Source organism: Ailuropoda melanoleuca, chromosome 4 (assembly GCF_002007445.2).
Source record: "Ailuropoda melanoleuca isolate Jingjing chromosome 4, ASM200744v2, whole genome shotgun sequence".
Taxonomy (NCBI): Eukaryota; Metazoa; Chordata; class Mammalia; order Carnivora; family Ursidae; genus Ailuropoda; species Ailuropoda melanoleuca.
In genome coordinates, this window is record NC_048221.1 from 83,129,911 (window position 1) to 83,151,798 (window position 21,888).

A 21,888-nucleotide genomic window follows, 5' to 3' on the forward strand; every position below is an offset into this window, starting at 1 on the left:
AGAAAAATTTAAAAGGGTTCCACATGTATGCAAAAGCATAAGTAATAGAATGCACATATTCAATAAAGCGAAGGAAAGAGACATTGCATATTGCATGTGTAAAGTGATATAGATTTTAAGTTATATACACTTCATATTTGTTTACCTTATAGCAAATACATGCATGGACTTAAAACTATTTGAGTATAAGCTTTTGCATAATTGGGAAGCTGCTATCACTAGTCTGTAGTGCAAAGTCAAAGGCATTTTAGGAATTGCGTACAATGAATGGTAGGTCATTTGAAATAAATTTGAGGGAAACCCATTAAATCTTTTTTCTTTCTTTACTACAAAATACCCCAAAGATCATTTCTCTAATGCATTGGTCTGTCAAATCTGTATAAACAAGTATAAATGTTAAAAAAGTAAAGAATACTAATCAAGAGACACAAGACATACACTGCTTAATAAATCTTGCCTTCAATTTATTTGTCTAGTATTACAAAGGCAGAGGAGATATCAATTAATATAGGCAAAGAGGACCCATAATTTATAATTAACTGGCAAGTGGTTTGTAACAAACAGCAGCACCAAGTCTAATAGCCGGTAGAAAAATAACTAGTGTTGATTTGTCCCTCGGCAAATTAATAGAGTGCTTATCAATGACAGGGTTACATAAAACTGCTAAATAAATAATCATCAGTGAGTTCGAGTGAAGCAGATCTTTAACAAGCTTAATCTGAACCTCTTGACATCTGTAGACTATGAAGAGATTAAATGGTAAGAAAGGGAAGATACAGTGTGCATATTGTAAGCCTGCTCAGTAACTGTACGAGATCATGTTCTTATGTAATGAGAAATAAAGAAACATTTTTATTACAAAATTACATTGAAAAATGATTTTCATTATAATTAGAGTGAAAATTATAAAAGATATATCAAGGAAATGCTAAATTGGAATTCACCAGATGAGAATTTCACTACATTTCTTAACAATGAAAACACATAATTTTAGTCATTTTTGATATATTTTTGCTCGTTTGCTTCACTTTTATTACTCACCTTTGTACATGCCATGCGTTCCAACTCATATGTCACTACAGCTACATCAGTGAGCTTATTTTTGGTTATTATGATTCCACTATAGAAGAAAATTAATCAAGGTCTTATATTTAAATGGACATTTCCACCCTGCCTTCCCAACCACCCCCAGCCATTTATATGAAATTCTAAGTTTTTGTTACAGGATGTTTTATTACTCATGGTTTGTACTGTGCACCATTTGCATTGCTATGAATTAACAGATCTGTATAATACTTCAGGTCTTTTCTGTAAGAGAGTATTCTAAAAGATCACCCTTATTTGTTGGTATATTAATATTATCATACCATTTGTACTTTCTTAATGAATAAAATAAATTGTTTATGTTAAAAATCACTAGGCGTTGGGAGCAATATCCTGAAGCAGGACATAATCATGCTTCAGATATTAACTTTTTAAAAGACTTTTTTTAAAGATTTTATTTATTTATTTGACAGAGAGTGCACAAGCAGGGGGAGCGGCAAGCAGAGGGAGAGGGAGAAGCAGACTCCCCACTAAGCAGAGGGCCAGATGTGGGGCTCGAACCCAGGATCCTGGGATCATGACCTGAGCCACAGGCAGACGCTTAACCGACTAAGCCACCCAGGTGCCCCAAGACTTTATTTTTTTAGAGCAGTTTTAGGTTCACAGCAAAATTGAAGGGAAGGTACAGAGATTTCCCATATACAACATTGCCTTTTAAAGATATATATAGCTGAAGCCTCTCACAAAATGGGGAAATGCCCAAATCTTAAGTAGAAACATGATTTCCAGAGGGAGAAATATCTCCTAGGTGTTCCTGTGAGAGAGAAAACATGAGAACATGCTGGATGGTCACGGGCTGCAGCCAGTTTCACAATTCTTTGCTTCTTTGAATAGAACATACCCTTACCAACATTTCCACATTCTGGGGGCTTGGAAATGCCACTTCTGTAAGGGTTCACCATTATATTAGTAAGTCTTTGTTCCTCTTATGAATAGCTACCTGTCAAGACTCAGTTACACATATAGTAGATCATTTACATTTCGTTTTTAAGGTAGATCTTAACTTTGTCATGTTAAATAACAGTACCAATGAAAGCTGCTGAATATCGAGTGTGAGCGTGTGTGTGTATGTCTTTAGGATGCTCGGTAATTTACAGCATCTACTTTGAAACTTCAAATATTACATGCCAGTGCTCAGATCTTGGTCATCTATCTGTATTACTGCTTTCCTGAATTACAGACCCAATTTCCAGCAACCTTTTGGGCATCCCACTCTTACTATTCTATGAGAACTTTATAATCATATATTAGAAACCAAATTTGCAATAATTAATGACATCATCTTTCACCAGAATTTTTAAACTTAATAACCTAGGAGACATCCTTAATTTCCCATTCTCCCTCATGTCTTCTGTATGCTCCAAACCCACCCAAATGAATGTATGTCTTCTTTTAATTATGCATCCAGAGATACTCTTTAATATATTCCCTCCTGTCTATTTCTGTTACCACCACCTTTGTTCAGGCCCTTATCATGTCGTACCTGAGATTTTGTAATAGCTTCTGTAGGAGGAGGAGTAATGTCTCCCCCCATCAAGGGTGTCCATATCCCAGCCCCCAGACCCTGTAATTATGCAACATTACATGGCAAGGGAGAATTGAGGTTGCTAATCAGGTAACCGTAAAATAAGGAGGTCATCTTGGATTACAGGAGTGAGTCCACTTTAACCACGGGGGTCTTTAAAAGTGGAAGAGGGAGCATAAAAGGTCAGAGTGATTTGTGATGAGATGAACTCAGCCCACCACTGCTGGCTTTGAAGACAGAGGAAGGGACCATAAACTAAGGAAAGCAGGTGACCTCTGGAAGCTAGAAAAGACAAGGAAGTAAATTCACCCCAGAGCCTCCAGAAGGAAGGAAATCCGCCAACCCTTCGATTTCAGCCCAGTGAGACCAGGGCCAGATTTCTAACACAAGAACTTAAAGATAATAAATTTGTATTGTTTCAACTCATTAAACTTGTGGTAATTTGTTACAAACAGCAAAAGGAGACTAATCCAGCTTCTTAGCAAGTTTTCCTGACTTCTGCTTCCTTCTCTTGAATCTATTTTCTCCGGCTATGACATTCTCGTCTTAAATTCTTGGACAGTTTTCTATCTTCACCAGGATCACATAGTACTGCTTTCTCATGGCACACAAGTGCTCTCAATTTCCAGCTTTTACTCCTATATTGTGTACCACTTCCTCTTTTTCCCCTTCCCCACATGTCCCCAAAATATATTCTACACTCAACACACATTATCTTAATCACAGTTTCTAGAAAATACAAGTAACCTTTCGGCTACTAAGTGCTTGTTTACACGGACGCCTGTTCGTGGTGTGTTTGTCCTCGCTTTCTTCCTGATGTAGCACCAAGCCTAAAATTCTTCAGAACTCAGTTCAATGTGTGCTTTTCATGGCTATCCACATGACACAGTCACTCCTCCTTCTACCACTGCTCCTTGCTAGACTTTGTGAGCCTTACTATGTTCCCCATGCCTCATTCCACCGTGCCCTACATTTTAGAAGGATTAAATCACTTCTTTCTCACAACATCCCTATAAGAAAGAGATAGTATCATCTCCATTTTAAGACAGTTGAAATTGATGCACAGAGAAGCAGTGTTTGTCAATTACAAAGGTAGTAAGAGGTGGAGCTGAAATTTAAACCGAGGCAGTCTGACTTCAGAATCTGTGTTCTGAACACAACTTTATACCTCCTCAATATCCAAACCATAGTCACTTTGGTGAATGAAGAGACTTACTGCCTTTTTGACTTTGTGGAAGTGAGAACCTTAGTTATATAAAATGCTCTCTTACCGGAGGCGTTGACAATGTGATAGGATCATAGACCTTACTCTGGGTGGTCTTACTAGCTTTGATGTATTTTGTTCCTCAAGCAAAATCTTCCCAGCAAATTCCATTTGCTAATTTAAAATTCTATCATGTTCATGTTCAAACTATCTGTAGTTTTCTTGTTTTTTGGTTCTATTATTGGGGTAACATATAACATAAAATGAGATGGGAAGTGATTCCTCCTTTTCAATATTATGGATGAATTTGTGTGAAATTGGTATAATTTTCTTACATGTTTGGAAGAATTCAGTAGTGAAGTCATCTTGTCTTGGAGTTTTCTTTGTGTGAAAGCTTTAAACTTAAAAATATTATTTTTTAAAAATGCGTAGGGTTATTCAGGTTATCTTTTTCTTCTTGGGTGAGTTCTGGTAATTTGTTGCTTTAAGGAACTTTCCCATTTTGTCTAAGTTGTTGAATTTATTAACATAAAATTAATATAATATTACTTTATCCTTTTAATATACTGAAAATTTTAATGATTTTTACCTCTCCCTTTCCTAAAATTGGTAATTTATGTCTTCTCTCCCTCTTTTTTACTAATTAGTCTGGCTGGAAGTTTACCAGTTTCATTTTTTTCAAAGGATCTGCTTTTGATTTCACTGATTTTCTCTCGTTTTCCTGTTTTCCATTTCATTGATTCTTCTCTGATATTTATTATTTCCTTTCTTTTGCTTATCTTGTATAGTTTGTTCTATTTTTATGTGTGTGGATGGTGTTTTTATTTCTCATAGTGGAAGGTGAGTTTATTAATTTAAGACCTTTCTTCTTTTCTAATAACAGACATTTCATGTTATTAATACCCTTCTCCAGCCCCCAGTACTGCTTTACTGGACTCTACAAATTAATAATATGTTGTATTTTCATTTTCAATAAGTTCAAATTACTTTCTAGTTTTTCTTTTGATTTCCTCTTTGATTTGGTTTATTTAGAAATGTGCTAAAATTTCCAAATGTAAGGGAACTTTCCAGAAATCTTTTTGTTTTGATTTCCTGTTTAATTTTCTCGTGGTTAGAAAACATATTTTGCACGACTTGAATCCTTTTACATTTATTGAGACATGTTTTATGGCCTAGAATATGGTTTATCTTGGTATATATTTGAAGAATATGTATTCTGATGTTTATAGGGTGGAGTGTGTATACATATATATCTCAATTAGGTCAATTTGTTTGATACTATTGTAAGGTCTCTATGTCCTTACTGATTTTCTGTCTGCTTGTTCTATCAATTATTGAGAAAGGGATATTGAAATCATAGATTATACTTATGTATTTGTCTGTTTCTCCAAGGAATCCTCAGTTTTTGCTTCATGTATTTTGAGGTTCTATTATTAGGTGCATGAACATTTAGGATTTTTATGTCCTCTTCATGAACTGAGTCTTTTATCATTATGATATGACATTCTTTACCCTTGCTAATATATTCCTTACCCTGGCATCTGCTTTGTTTGATATTACTATAGTCACTCCAGCTTTCTTTTAATTAGCATTAGAATGGGATATCTTTTTCCATCCTTTTACTTTTGAAGTATTTGTTTCTTTATATTTAAATTGTGTTTCTTATAAATGACATATAGGCCATGCTTTTTTTTTTAATTAAATTTGGCAATCTGTGTCTTTTAATTGGAATATTCAAACCATTTTCAGTCAATGTAATTGTTGCTATGGTTAGAATTAAGTCTATCATCTTTCTGTTTGTTTTCTGTTTGCCTCATCTGTTCTTTGTTCACTTTTTCTCCCTCTTTTGCTTCTTCTAGGTTATTATTATTTATGGTTTCATTTTTATCTTTTTGGCTGGCTTAATAGCTCTAACTCTTTTGTGTGTGTGCTTTCTTCAGAATTTCTGGTACACATCCTTTAACTGATCACATTCTACACAAAGTGCTACCATAGCACTTCCTGTAGGATATGCGAATCTTCCAAGAGTATACTTTCAGTGCTGGCTCAGTCTTTATGACATTGATCTCATACTTACTTCCTGCACATGTGTTATATATCCCATACCACATTGCTATTATTTTTGTTGAAACAATCAGTTATCTTTTTAAAAAGATTTAATTAATAAGAAAACTCTCTCAAGTATCTACTCATTTGTTACCATTTCCAGTGCTTTCTGTTCCTTTTGTAGACAGCCTTTTTTTTTTTTTAATCCAGTATTATCTTCCTTTTTCCCAATGGGCTTTCTTCAACATTTCTTATAATGTTGACTTGCTAGTCCTGAATTTTTCAGCGTTTTTATATCTGAAAAAAATATTTATTTCACCTTCATTTTTGAAAAGTATTTTCCCTAGGTATAGAATTCTGGGCTTTTGGAGCGGTTTTCCTTTCAGTACTTTCAAGACGTTGCTCCACTGGTTTTTCCTTTACTTTGTTTCTGAAGAGAAATCTGATAGAATTCTCACCTTTGTTCCCCTAAAAGTGGCTTTTTCTTCTGGCTGCTTTTAATATTGTCTTTTTATCGTTGGTTTTGACAAGTTTGGTTATGATGTACTTTGGAGTAGTTTTCTTCATATTTCTTGTACTTGGGTTCATTGAAATTCTTGGATTTATGTTCTGTAGTTTTCATTAAATTTAGAAAAATTTCATCCATTATTTCTTCCCTTTTTTGTCCCATCCCTCTTCTCTCCTTATAGGATTCCAATTACATGTATGCCAGGCAACTTGAAGTTGTCCCTCAGCTAACTGATGCTTTAAAAAATTTTTTTTCTCTGTTTTGAGTGGTTTCTATTGCCATGTCTTCCAATTCACTATTCTTTTCCTTTGCAATGACTAATATGCTGTTAATCCCATCCAGATTTGTTTCAACTCTAGGAGTCTTTGGTCTTTTTACCCTCGATGTCTCTTCTTCACTCTGTGAACATATAGAATACAGTCATAACTGTTTGATGTCCTTGTCTTCTGATACTCACATCTAAGTCTATTGTTGGTTAGTTTTAATTTATGGATTTCATTGTGCATTAAGGTAACATTTTCCTGATTTTTTGCATATCTGGTAATCTTTCACCCTGTTGGGTGCTGGTTATTTTCATGTTCCCATAAACATTTGTATCTTTTGTTCTGGGACACAACTGAATTACCTGGAAATTTGAATTTGGGAAAGTCTTACTTTTAATATTTTTAAATGAGTCCAGAGCAGTGTTTAACCTTGGGCTGGTTATTTCCCACTAGTGAGGCAGGAAACTTCTGTGCACTCTTCATAATGATCTGTGAATTACGAGCTTTTCGGTGTTGGTGGGAGCAGGCACTCTCCCAGCTCTGTGTGGGCACCAGACAGTGTTTTCTCTAATCCTTTTGGTTGCTTCTTCCCCTGGCCTCAGTTTCATCACAGGCCTATGCTGGTAAATAGTCTGCTAAATACTCAAGAGCCTCTCTGCAGATATCTAAGAGTCTTCCTCTGGCAGCCCTCTCTTGTCTGGAGCTCTCTCTCAGGAGCTCTTGCTACCTGTGTCTACCCATACCCAGCTCTGTCTCCTCAACCTGGGATTTGGCTGGGCTCTGCCTGGGTGCCCCTCCCGCTATGGCAGCCTGGGTACTCTGTCAGAGCCTTTGTTAATGGCAACTTTAGGGCTCCTCTCATTTGTTCCCATTGCTTAGAGATCACTGCCATTCCTTGATATCTATCATCTAGAAAACCATTGTTATTATCTAGTATGTTTAGTTTTTTCAGGCAGAGTTTAAATGTAGTCACTTTTACTTCATCTTGGTCAGAAACATTGACAGGTTAACATTCTTGTTGGTGACAAAGATCCAGGACCCAAAGTCTAAATTTTCTATTTTGAACTATGAACACTGATGGGCCAGAAGCTTTCTCAACCTCAGTGACCTGTGCCTGTTTGCTAGGAATAAGCAATTGGTAGTCCCTGACAGAAATGAGGTGTGCAAGAAAAGCTGCTCAAGAGTCTGTCCTGATAATACTAACCCCCCACAAATCCCAGCTACTCTCTATAGCATTTAGGGCCAAAGCTGTATATAGACTCTTTCTGTACTGTGCTCCCATAAACAAAAGTCATGCCATAAAAATAGACATAGGTTTTTCTTAACAGACCCATGGCTTTGATCTGAGAGAGAAACAACTAAATCTGAGGCTCCAAAAATCATGTTTAAAGTTTTGAGGACTTGGTGGGAAGTTTTGCTGCTTATATGCAGTACTTATTTTTGTCAGTTTTTACCAACTGCAGCTCCAAAATTGTTCCTGGGCCTGACATTTCACAGGATCATTTGCCTTTTAAATGTGTCGCTCACTTTTGTATGACTGATCTTCAGGGCTTAGGACCAAACATTTTCAATAAAAGTTTCAGCAATTATAAAAGACAGCATTAAGTCCTCACACCATGTTTTGAAAGGCTTTAGGTTGTTAACATTGAAATGTATGTCAGGTTTGAAAAAGGAAAAAAAAAGAGCACTTTTTTTTTTAATTCAAAATTAATGTTTTCACTTCGGGGCTAGCAGAACCATGTCTCCCCACATTACCAAGCATGTTGCTTTTTTCAGCTTATGTAACTCTAGGCTAACAGGCCTTGACTGTCTGAAGGAAGATCAGAATCACAGCAACAATCATTGAAGACTGTTTTCCTGGATTCTTTCCCTCTATGGTTTATGATCATTTCAGGCTTCCTCCCAAGTCTGATGCTAGGGTGCACCTTATTTTATGCTTCTCGCACTAGTTCTCTTGGGGTAAGATGTCTTCATTTTCCTCTCCTCCACTCCTGTTTCCCATGATTATGTCTCCTGCCACCACTGAAAGGATGAAAATTCACTGGAACCTGTAAAGATAACAGCTCTCATGCCCATTGATGAAGGTATCCACCCTCCCCATGCTTGATGTCTAAGGTACCATTGTACACAGTGGAAGCACCAATGCAGGACAGCCTCACCACTTGAAGGCACCCCCCTCCCAATGACAGCTGACGCCAAACAATACCTATGCCAGAATTCCCCATACCTTTTGCCAAAGGGAGTGTCATTCAGGATAAGGACTGTTGTTACCACTGCTGCTGACTTCTTGAACCCTGAGTAACTCAGTGAGGTTCTGTGTAGCATTCTTTGTTCTTATCTCCCCTCCTGTTGCTGTTATCCCACCCCAGCATTCAAAGGAAGTAACATTGGAGCTAATCCATGGAGGACAAATAGAAGAAAGCAAGATTAATTCACAGCTACAAAAATAAAAACTCATGTGACTGGAGCCCATGTAGGATAAAGTAGCCACAAAGTACTGGGGTTCCGTCATTCATCTTGGCAGAGGAGCCCCTCTTTTGATGTGGTTCACTGCCCTAGCTCAAATATCTCTGCTTTTCCAGAAGAATTTGATTCTTCAGGTAAATAAATATATTAGAAAGAAACTTGTATCACCCTTTCTTAAACATATCTGCACATGTCAAATTCAAATGCAACTCCTACTACTCTTCACACAACATTTACTAGGCATCCTCTTGGAATGATTAACTGATGATGAATTTCCAGTAACAGTGAAATGGTGCAGCCCACAAATAGGAGGGCCACTGGACAAGTTCTTAGAGCTATCTGTGCTTTCCCAGAGATGAGGGCTTCTGGGATGCCGGTAGGGTGTCTCTTAGTACCTGGGGGTTTGCCAAGTCTAGGAAAAGACTGTGATTATTTTATATGCTTAAATGGTTTCCCAGAATGACTCCTGGATGAGAACAGTTGAAAGGAGGGCTGGTTGTTAGGCCGTCCCTTGGCATCACATACCTTCTTCTGGCTGGTGGAATGATGGGCTTCCTCTAGGCCACATGAAGTCTGCATGAGGTAAGGCTGTATATAGGAAGGGCTAATGAGTGAGGAATGGCAGAGATAAATCAGATATTGCATGGCCAAAACCACAGATACCCCCTCATCAGACAATCAAAAATCTCAGCACTGAGTACGTGTGGTGGACAGGGTACAGAGCGTGGCCCTGGGAGCCAAGAGACAGGAACTAGCAACAACAACGACTGCTAACTCTTGAACACCTTTCTGTGTGCAAGGCACTGTGCCGCATGCATTGGCTTATTTAATTCTCAGAACAACTTGATGAGATACATCCTTTTATTATTCCCAGCCACAAAGAAGAAAACTGAGGTTGAGACATTTACTCAGGGCACACAATAGTAGAGTCAGTGGGTTCCTTTCTCTTAATAGCTGCAATATATGGCATAGCCCTCACCTTTAGGAGTTTACAATCTAGATGCACAGAAGTTATCTATACATTTTAAAATAATGATTGATACAAGGCAATAAATGGTATGCTGCATGTGATATGTATACAGACTATATGTACTATGGTATTTCTAAAGAAGGGAGGTTCCTTTCCCGTTGTGGATGATCAAAATCCTTTGGAGGGGCAAGGATTTGGGCTTGACTTGAAGGGAAAAAACAGGCTGTGAGAAGGCAGAGATGGAGTGGGGAGGAAATAATAATTCAGGTAAAGAGAAAAAGAAAATTTAAGCTAAAACTGAGGAAAGTCTGAGTTGTGATTCTTCTTTCTCATGAATGGACACAGGAGTTTACCCAAAAAAAGAATTCATTATATGTATCTCAAGCAAATCAACAGTCATCTAGGGTGGGTGCGTGTGTGTTTGTGTGTGTGTGTGTGTGTGTGCATTGTAGGTGTATATGCATGCATTTCAAATATTTTATCAAAGCTGGGAACGATGTACCAATGAAATAGATCCAAAGCCTGAACTGGACTCATATTTACTTGGGATTACATAGAGGGTTTTTGTGTTTTGGAGGGAAAGAAATTTCCTTGAATGATAGCAAAAGAAGGGGAAACTCACTTGATTGAACATGTTTTCTGACTTCTTTGATAAGCTTTTCTGTAATTGGTAGAATCTCCTGAATTGGGATCAAGCCCTAGCAGCTGTTGGGGGAACTGTCATTGACCACATTTGTTGCAGCAACATGAGGCTGCTCTGAGGAGGCATCATTAACCTGCTTTGTGGCTTTCATCTCATGTTTCCCCAATGTTTGGAGGGATCCTTTGGGAAATGCATCTTTAAGAGTAGCATTTGTTTATATATGGTTTGCTAACTGGATGAGTTAGAGTCTTTGGGATTCCAATATAGTGGATAAAACTGAGGAGATTAGGGTAAAGAGAATCATTAAATACTGTAAGAATACTGATGCTTTTGTTCAAAAAGTACTTGTCATTTGAATTAATTCTTGTTCTCATTTTCTCCAATTTACATCTATATGTCCTTTTTCATTAATGGCACTCTTTTGAATACTACAATATTTGGTGGCACTCTTGAAGGAATTAAATTGCATCCAAAACTATCATACAATTCATGTGGTTGCCCTTTACCACTGTGTTGCTATTTGAATAGAGCTCTTTATTGTCCTGGGCATTATGCTCTTAAGAGGCAAAGTTCTTCCACATTCTAGAAAACACTAGATTTTTCTTTTGCATTGGTTTAGTGCTGTGCATTACAATTTCTTTCTTTCTCTTTCTTTCTCTCCCTTGCTCTTCCTTCCATCTGTCCTTCCATTCTACACTTCCTCTGCCCTCCTTACTTTGTCTCTTTCTTTCTACCTTGGAACAAGTTGTAGTTTTCTTTTCCTGAGACTAGCTGACTGACATTGCTCCATTGGATAGATAACACTATGATCTGATTGTAAACAAAAAAAAATTTGTATGTTAATAAAAATTTGGTCGCTCATATGGGAATGTTTCAGGGTGCTTTGGTATATGGTATCACAACTAAAAACACCATCCTAATATTATTTTGGTAAAAATTTCTAATAACTAATCCTGACCCAGTTTCTCTGAAAATACCCTTTATATTTCCAGCCAGACATTCATTTATGTTTTCTTTGATGTTGCATTTTTATTTCCCTCTAATATAGGAGATCTGGAAAAAATATGCTTATTTAATTCTAAATTATAATGTGAAAATTGTCCTTTATCTCTAAAAACACATATCCTAGTTATGAACAAATGATAATCCAAATCTTAAAAAAATAAATGTAAAATATTTTTTAATAAGAAATGTCAGTGCTATCCTGTCTCCTTTCTAGACATAACACATGGGCCACCTTTATATGCAACTGTATTCAGGATTTACAGTTATATTGTAATTAGCAAAAGAGATCTGCTTTATTATTAGTCCTTTGTAATTTTGTTTTTCGATGCAGGATCAGAATTGATTTCTGAATAAACTTCAAAAGTTATCGTCCAATACAGTATGTCAGTCTTGTCTTTTGGAGTTTTGGCAATGACATCTCCCATAATTAACAATATCAAAAATCACCTACTGCATCATGACAAACCAAACAAAAAATAAGCTGGAATGTTGTTTCTCAGCTCTGCCCTTTACTTGAAAGATGTTCTATCCATGGTTTCTTGAGTGCTCTAACCCCTGCAGACCATTTACTAACATTATTATTGCCTGTTCATTTACAAGCAGCAGAGAGACACGAGACCCAATGTTGGATGACCAGGTGTGGTGCCCAGCACAACCTGTCAGGGCTGGCACTTTCACCAAGCTATCAGTGGTAGGCAGTGGAGAGTCAGCTCTAGGATCTAGCTCCCTCAGTGATGAGGGAAATAAAAAAAATGATGTGTTTTTTTTTTTTTAATTCTAATGATCTCTTTTGAGAGCATGTATGCTAGTTAGTTTGGGTTCCTATAACACATTACCATAGGTTGTGGAGCTTATAAACAAAAGACATTTATTTCTCACAGTTACAGAGGCTAGAAATCTGAGATCAGGGTGCCACTATGGTCAGGTTCTGGAGAGAGCTGTCTTCCGGGTTGCAGACTTCCTTCTTTGCGGTGCGTCCTCACAGGGCAGAAAGCGCTGTAGAGCTCTCCGGGGCCTTCTCTATAGGGGTACAAATCGCATTCTTAAGGACTCCATCCTCATGACCTAATGGCCTCCCCAAAGCCCCTCCTCCTAATTTCATCACATTGGGGGGTAGGATTTCAACATATGAATTTGCGGTGGGGGGAGACACAAATATTCAGTCCGTAACAGCATGCAGAGTGAAAAAAGAGCACGTTCCTTAAGGAGACAGAAAAAAAAAAACCAAGGGCTATGGGAATTCTGAGATGGAAAAAGAGTAACTGGGGGAAACCTGGTATGCTTGGACTGAAAGGGACTTCAGTGATCATCAGGACACTGGTGTGAGTCAAATGCTAGCATTTTCTCCTTCCTCCCTTTTGCCCACTCACGGTCAGGATTCCAAGTCAGAACTCAAACTTAAAAAAGAAAGAAAGAAAGAAAGAAATCTCACTGTGCATTAGATACATAATAGTGTGTGTCTACCTCAACTCCTTTTTGTCCACTAAATTGATTGTTCACATCATACAAATCACACAGTGAGATAAGCAGCACTCCACCGAGGAGTCCTGGAAATGACTGGCCCTCACGAAACCAGCAAGGCACATGGACGCCTGGGAAAGATCGGAAGGTCGTGAGACTCTCCAACACTTCAGTTGGAAGGCTGAGCTTTTCTTTTAACTCTCTTAACCTACAATGGGTTACAGAAATCCTGCCTACCTAGTATTATCTTGTGGTTCTTTTTTATGCCCCCTAAACACATGGTTACGGACTCCACTGTGATGTCTCCATTCTAAATCTCTCTCCCCGCGGCACAGGGATTTCTGTAAACTCAGCAGTAAAACCCAAACCCAGAAGTTGGCAAAGCTGCATAGTAGGCTCCTCTTACTCAGGTCTACCCACTCCTGAATGCTGATGTGTTCTTGAAATGAGGGAGCTTTAAAGCCCCTTGTTGACATGGGTCTAAGATCTCTCTGTCTGAGGTACTATCAGGGAATTCGCAGGGCATTCATCAAAATCAAGCTGATGCAAGCATGAATACTCACAAGAAAGAGTCCTTTTATGCTGAAAACTGCTGAAGGCTGGAAAAGGGGCTAATTTATTTAAATTACCCCTCTAAGTGTCAAGCCCCACACTTTCTGGAAGGATCTGACAACTGTGGGTTAAAGAAAGTTTTCTCAAATTTATAAATAAATTAGTGATGGTGGAAAGTTAACCTGGGAAATCAGAGTAACAGAAAAGTAATCGCCATTGATGTTGATGCAGACGTAGGAAAATACAGTTTTCTGCTATTAAGCTTTTAAATGTCAGCAAATGGCAGTTTAGTAGATCATTTGCTAATAATGATTAAATTTCTCATTAAAATGTTTCCTTCATTATTCTTCAGGTAGAAATGTGTAATTCAATGATTGTTACATCAATTACACTTAAAAAGCTCATTAAAATACTGAAATATTATCTCGTAGTCGGAGTACTTTAAGAGTACTGTACTAATTATAAAAGAAATAAACTCTTATAATAGCACCATTTGAACTGATGCCTTATAAATTCTTAATGTAAAGCTAACATGTAAAGTTTAAATCAAATATATAGATCCAATAAAACAAAACCTTTTTAATCTTGTTTTACCTTCAAAAGGACTCTGATTATTGTAATTAAATAATGCATGATATAATAAAGATCTAGAGTATGTGATTATTTCATTGGCAATTGAATATTGGTGCTTTTTATTTATGCAAGCAATGTATCACAGGCAATATGCATCAAGCATTAAAATATTGATACAATTACACCTAGCTTGCCGAACCAATAAAAAAAATCTGTGACATGACTCTGCTGATGATATGAGGACAGTTTGAAATCCTTTTTAAATTTTAATAGTCTGATGTGCTGGGTTATGCTAATTTTGCTAAGAAATAATGCCTCCAAGATTCACTGTTGTGCTTTTTATTCCTGCGAGCGAACAAATCCAGCTTTGCTCAGCATGGCTAACAAGTGGAGTTGGCTTCTGTATGCATTTGACCATTCTTTTTTTTGAGAAAGATAAAAAGAACAGTAAGGTTTGGGGTTAGTTTGTTTGTTTTTAAGGATATTCATTCATATTATAATGACCTTTCTCTAATTTTCTCATTTACTAAGTTTCACAGTTCCTTTTTAAACATTCAAATGCTTTTTATTCCTTAGTCCTTTCTCAACAGTGCAAAGGGTTAGGGAAGTTTTCCTTGTAGCTGTTCTATTATTAAAGCTTTGGCAAGTGACTACGTGGGGCTCTGAGTCTGCCCCAGAAGTCCTCCATAAAAGCAATAGATGACAGAATTTTTCTGCCATGTGCACACCTGGGGTTCAGTGTTACATAGCTGACCCATTTTCTCACCTGTACGAATGGACCCAAAATGCCTTTGTTGTTCTGTGTGTACAGGAGTAATTTAATACATAATTGTTGACTTAAAAACACAGCAACAAAAACAGACTTTCTGCTCATTTGGCTGTTGAAATGTTTGTATGATTCTGGGGACTCTTTGCTTTTAAAATATTTTTATACCTTTACCCTGGCTAGAGGGAGAAGGTGTTTTCTATTATCCCACCTGGCAGCAGTGTTAATATGGAAGGATGCAGAGATTCATAATACAATAGCTGTGCAAGGAGCAACAACAACAAGAAAAAAAATCACATAGTTCAACTTGTGTGTTCTACAGTGGAGGCGTCTGACACCGTAAAGGTGAAGGGGTTGTATAAGCATTCCTTCTTTTGACCAGTCTCAGATCAGAGCAGGATCTGATGGGATTACCATCATAAGGTTGTTACCTTGACCTTCTCCTCAGTGATGGTTATCTGAGAGACCTGATGAAAAACACCCAGTCCCGAAGCAAAAGCTGCCTGACATCTTTGCTTCCCGAAGAGGTCCCAGGTATAATCTGGAGCACTGAAAGAAATGGGAATTGTTGAGCCTGTAATCAGAATCTACACATTGTAGTAATTTAATTGCATTTTAAGACCCCAGAGTTGTACTCTCGAGCCAATAACCGAGCCAATAACGGTGTAAGTTCCATCTTCACCTTTCCTTCCAGTTACTGTAGTTCCCCTCTTAGCAATGTCAAGTGTATTTTCTCCCTCTTTTCCTATATGAATAAGTGGCAATGGCTGGTGATGATACAGCACAGTTGATCATCATGAATGTCTATAGGATGTCATATTTATGCTCTTTTGTTTAGCTTAAATCTTACTTGGGTTCTAATAGCAAACAGTCCAGTTACAATGGGCTAGCACTGCAAAGCATCTGCTCAATTCAGATAAATAAGACCAATGTGTTTGAAGGGCAAAGTTTCAATACAAGTGGCCTGCCATTTCATTTGGAGCCGCGATTCTTATGCAGCATAAATAACAAAGGGGAAAGGGATCATTTGCTAATTGATTAATTATCTTGTAAATGAATTACAAACCTGTGGAGTGCTGGCTAGGTGTGTGCAGAAGACCTGGCTGCTTCCTTTTCTCCTTTGAGTTGATGAGTGCAAGTGGTGACGAGGCTCTGTACACACAAAGCTGGCATCTGTTACACCGGGCTGGAGGCCGCATGCTTGTCGTTTTTCAGGATGTGAAAACCATCCCTGGTGGAATGAAGGTATCCGTGTGTGCACATTGGTGTGCCTAAGCATACAAAAAGACACAAAAATTAAATTTCCAGTCAAAGCATTCCAGTGAATTAACAGTTAGTTGGGATGGCTGACTGTTTTTTGTGGGGGTTTTTTTGCCTTTATTTTTGCATTCTATAAATGGCAGAGTTGTTCTGAATAACAGTCTTTTGTGGACTAAAAGCGCCAAGGATTAAAGATCAGGGAGAAGAGTGTTCGCGAAGTGCAAAAGCTGGGGGTTGCAGTGCCTTGATAACCACAGAAGAGCCGATAATTAACATTCCTGCTTCCTAGGCAAAAGGGCAATTGGTCTTCCAAAGGCATAGCCTACTGCTCTGTTTCTCTCTCTATATGAAAGTAGCTGATTTAGTCAGAAAGGTGACAGTTAAGGCTCTTTGCTGGCGGAATTTTTGCATCTTCCCGGTGCCTCGTTTCCCCGACTTTACCACAGAGGCTGTCCATCACGGTTGTTATGTATGCAGGCTGAGTGAGCCCGCAGGGGATCCTAGTTATTTACACTCTTTTTCAAGCTTCGAAGCTGTTATAATCATTCGCTGTCAACTTTGTGCTGACACTGAATTTTACTTTGTGTTTTTTATGCTCGGTTTGGGTCTAAAATACTGGCATCCATACCCTACACTGTAATTCCACGGGTGACTGAGCTGACCAGCCATATCCTGTATGACTAACAGAGTCCTGGAATCCTGCTCCATATGGAAATTTCAGAATTTGTTGATTGTGGACAATAAACAGGGTCCTCTGGCTTTGTGCTTTTATCCTGGTGGTGGCCCTCAAGAATGAGCCAACCAACCCTGTTTCATCCCAATGCATTTTCATCTTTAAGAACATGTAAGTATCAGTTTCATTTGCCCCTGAGTTGTAAAGTTGGAGCAGGCAAACTTTCCCTGTGCAAAACCCAGTGTGATTTTCAGGCAGGACTCTTTCCTCCGGACCCCTGTTAAAAGGAAAATGTTTGCCATCTCCCCTTGTGGTTGCCCCCCACTCATTCCTTTCTGCCTTGAGTGGGTCAAAATATATGCTGGAAATGCATTCGTGATTCAGATCAAAATAGAAGCGTTGTTCTAGGTGCCATGAATAACAAGGGACAGATTATAAAGACCCCGGGTAAGGCCACCAGAGGGATGTGAATGATATGCTTTTAGACTTCATCAAGGGTCATTTGCATGCTCAGTCCTCAACGCCTGCGTCCTAATCATGCAGGGAATAAACACCTTCCTTTCACTTGTGAACAACATTCTTTCCATTAAGCTTAGGGCCTGAAACCTTCAATGATAGGGCAAGGAATGATTTCTCCATGTTTAAAATGTACTATGTTTCTATGTACCATCCCCATCTCCAGTATGAAAATTTCATGTACGTTGGGGCCCAAAGGGAGTGATCCACAAAATGATATGACCCTATTCTTAACTGGACTTGAAATAAAGCTGGTCAAGGAGCTTGTGTGCTCGGCCAATGTAATAAAGTAGACAAATAATTACTGAGCAAATCAAACACACTTACACCTCAGATGATTTTGAAATATTATCTGTAATCGGGCACTTCTGTGCTAGGAGGAAAGGTTAATAAAGTAATTTAAAAAAGATTGTGTGGAGTATTATAGAATCAGAAGAGGACTGGCGATCATAATTGTTAATCTCCTAAAACACCAGTTCTGCATTGCACAAAGCAGATATTTTAGTACATATTCTTATTGTGTATTATACTTATTACTATATTAGCTTGCTTAATTATCCTTAATAAAAATCTTACTTTAGATTTTTTTTATATTAAAAAAGTTGATACGATTATTCCAGCAGACCAGCAATGCATATGTCAGGCTTGATATGTAGATGTGTAGAGAGGAGAGAAATATCTTTGAAAAGTAAATCTTTACGTATGTCACATAGGAGAGCAATACTGGAGTGGGCACGTGGTATTTATATATATTAGCAACCCTTTTCTTCCTTTCATTGCTATAGATAGATAGGGAATGACACAACTTTTGCAGTTGGAATTGTTGGAATAAAGAGAGGTAATTCGAAGCTAGTTGCTGCTAGTTCAACACTCTTGAGGTAGAGTGAAGGTGTATGCTTGTGGGATTTATCGGCAGGAAGATCTGTTTAGGCAAAAAGAATCTTCTGTATTTATTAAAAGTCTTGTAAAAAAGTACACTTTAGTCATCCTTTTGTCTACTGAAGAGTGGATTTGGTATAGAAGGAGAAAAGGGGGGGCACCAGAAGAAACAAGTCCCACCTCCGCAACTAACTTAGCTAATTGTACTCCAGGGCAAATTGGTTTCTGTAAGATAAGAATAACAAAAAGATCCGCGTCATAGGACTTTTGGAGGATATATGAAAGAACTATGTAAACTTCAAGAGTACCTGCTAAAAATGTTACTTACTATACTTCTTTCACCAAATTTGCCTATCGTAGTCACATCATATTTCTCATTTATAAGTATTTTAAATATTTAATGTATAGTTATGCAACTATTTTTCACTTTATTTTTTTTTAAAGATTTTATTAATTTATTCGACAGAGATAGAGACAGCCAGCGAGAGAGGGAACACAAGCAGGGGGAGTGGGAGAGGAAGAAGCAGGCTCATAGCAGAAGAGCCTGATGTGGGGCTCGATCCCGTAACGCCGGGATCACGCCCTGAGCTAAAGGCAGACGCTTAACCGCTGTACCACCCAGGTGCCCCTATTTTTCACTTTAAATTAAGCCCACACTGGTTAGAAATATGGTTTTTATGTTTTCCTGTGCAAATAATTTGCACTTTAAATTATTGCCCTCTGTTGGCCCTGCTGCCTCTTCTGGGTAACCTTACACTTTTCTCCTTCCACTTCCAATGCCTCAAACAGGTGATGTGCCACTCCTATGCTTTTGCATCCAGTTTGTCCTTAACCTCCGTGTACTCATGCTTCTATGACTGCCACACCATTGAAACCGATCCGTTAGTCCACGGTGGCCACTGATCCTTTGACTGTCTGCGGAGGGCAGCCCTTAGCCTCTGTGACACAGCGAGCTTCCAGTCAGCCGCCCACTCCCGCTTTGTGTTCCCCTTCCTTCTTCCCCTTGCTGGAGAGGACGCTCCACAGGCTCAGCCTGAGCCCCTGGCTCTTCTGTTGTCCCCCCTGGTGCCTTCAGAGGCTCCGTCCGTTCTTCAAAGATAGCCTCGCCGCTACTTACTTACACCGCCACATCTCCCTTTCAAGCCTCAAGCCCCAATCCCTCATAAGAACATAAACAAACACAATTCTGGCTGCAGCTGTGCAGAGCTCTCAACTAGCAGGAGTTACGGTAGCTGTCAGAGTGACCAGATTTGAGGAAGCTTTATTTTAGAGGCAGGTGAATTAGGGTCTTAATTCCTGCAGACTGAAGCAATTGTGAAGTTGTTCATTGTATGTGATTTTGGTGTAGAATCAAGCAGACTTGGTAAAATGTTGGAGCCTTGTGGGTAGAACTCCCTACTAAACATTGTTTCTCGTAACAGTGGGGGTTCAGAAGGAGCCTTCCACTCCCGTCTACCACTTGCCGGCATAGTTTGAGGACTTCGGAGGTGTGGCAAGGTAGGGGATACCCTGACAGCATTAAGGACTTTTGGAATGACTGAGCTGATGTGTCTATTAGTTGTTTTGTGGATTAAGATGTCCCTTTTCTCTGGCAGCAAATATAGCTCTTAGAACTCTTGGCAGTAATGTTGGCAGGACTCCAATAAGCCAGACTTTTTTAAGGACTTCGACCCAGGCCAACATGGTCTATGCTTTCAATTAAAAAAATCAAAAAGTGAAAAAAAAAATGGAGAAGACAAATCACAACACTTCGTGACTCTCTGGTGGCATCACACCCTTGAAACTTTGTGGCAATGTTCCACCTGTCTCCTGAGAGATGAGAACCTTGTCTAATGCTGTCTTTCATCACTGCAAAAAAAGTTCAAGTCAGGACCACAGATGTCTAATATGTGTCATTGAAAGCATGGCTTTTCTCTGAACTTGGCAGCTGAGATGAGTTGACTCCAGCCTTCTTCTGGGATCAATACCAAGTCCCTGTGGAGAGTCGAATGGCTTTCTTGAGAAAAACTCATGGATCCAGGGTAGGATTAGGGGGTGGCAGGTGTTGGGGGAGGATAGGAGGATTCTGTTTGTGAAGGAAAATCAAGGGAACAGGAAGATCTCTCTTCTCTGCTCATTTTTTGGAACTCAACTAGCATCACTTCACATGCCCTACTGCGGTAATCGGTGCTTCGGATCTAATGCTGGTACTCTGGCTGCAACATTAGGGCATGAAGCTTCCAATGGAATTTGCTAGATGATTAGCTAGTTGGTCAGAGTAGAAAACTAACAGACATTATTTTTTTTTTTCAGTACTATTTTCTTTTGACCATGTTTCCAAATAAAAGCTTCTAAATTCAGTGTAGTTCTGTCTGAATGACCAATTTCTACAGTAGAGCAGACAGGTAGCACATGATTTCAAATATGTAAATATTAGCCATATGTAATGGTAGCCAACAGTTTTTTGGTGGGGTTAAGTTTGTTGTTATCAGCTCTGCTTTGTTGATCCCTCACTCCCTCTCTCCTGCCTTCCTCTATTCTTTCCTTCTCTCCTTTTCTACTTTCCTTTCTTTCATCTTCCTTCCTTCCTCCTATCCTTCCTTCCTTTCTTGGATGTGAAATGGATTTCTTATATTTATTATCATCAACCTAAAATGATTTGCTGTGTTTCCTTGCTTATAATACCCACATTAGCCATTGCATTGTTCAATTTTTTTCTTATCTTTATATTTCTACACAAGGTTAGGGTCTTCCTGCAACCTCTGGAGATGTAAAGATACAGACAGTAAAACAAACAAACAAACAAAAAAACCCCACAAAGCAGAATAACTGGTATGTCTTTATATAAGTAAGGTCAGAGCACATCATCAGATGACATTTTTTTAAAAACAAGGTGACAGAATTTCATACTATGAGTACCAGAGATCCAATACACAGAACAGGTTAGAGAAGTAATATAGTCATAGTAATTACTTTCATCTGGCAAAATATTTCAGTCAGCAATGACTAGCAATAAAATAAAACGATCACCTTTAGTGTATCTATTACAAAAACAATTGCCTAAAATAAGAGTGGTTTAAAATACCTGGTGGAATATAAAGTATCCATACAGGAGACTTTCTCTCTCCCCCCACCACCTTCCCTCCCCGCCTCCCCCCCCCTCAAACACACACACACACACACACACACACACACACACACACACTACTCACAGTCCACAGACTGTTAGCAGCAATTTACCTGAAATGTTCAGCTGGGTTTTTTTCCCCAAGAAAAAAATACTCCAATGATTTATAAATAAATACTGTACTATTATTACTACTGTTCTTTTAAAAATGAATTTTCTTTTAGCTTTTAAGGTTTATAGAAATCACTTACCTGCTCCTTAAAAGATTCCTATTCTTTTTTTCTTCTCTTTTTTTATAAATATAGTGAATGTGAAACATCATTAATCCCGTCGTAATATCATCTGATAGTAGCTAATCCCTTCTTAGG

The 21,888-nt window shown here is 38.4% G+C and overlaps 2 long non-coding RNA genes across 3 annotated transcripts in view; one reads left to right on the forward strand and one right to left on the reverse strand.

Moving 5' to 3' along the window:
- The window catches only part of LOC117801973, a 203,531-nt gene that overhangs the window by 81,249 nt on the left and 100,394 nt on the right, over positions 1-21,888 (forward strand). The gene's annotated exons all lie outside the window — the stretch shown is intronic.
- Positions 12,633-16,353, reverse strand: LOC117801974. Its single transcript, XR_004624904.1, has 3 exons — positions 16,153-16,353; positions 15,518-15,635; positions 12,633-12,754 (listed from the first exon to the last, which is right to left on the reverse strand). It is a non-coding gene; the product is annotated as an uncharacterized LOC117801974 (long non-coding RNA).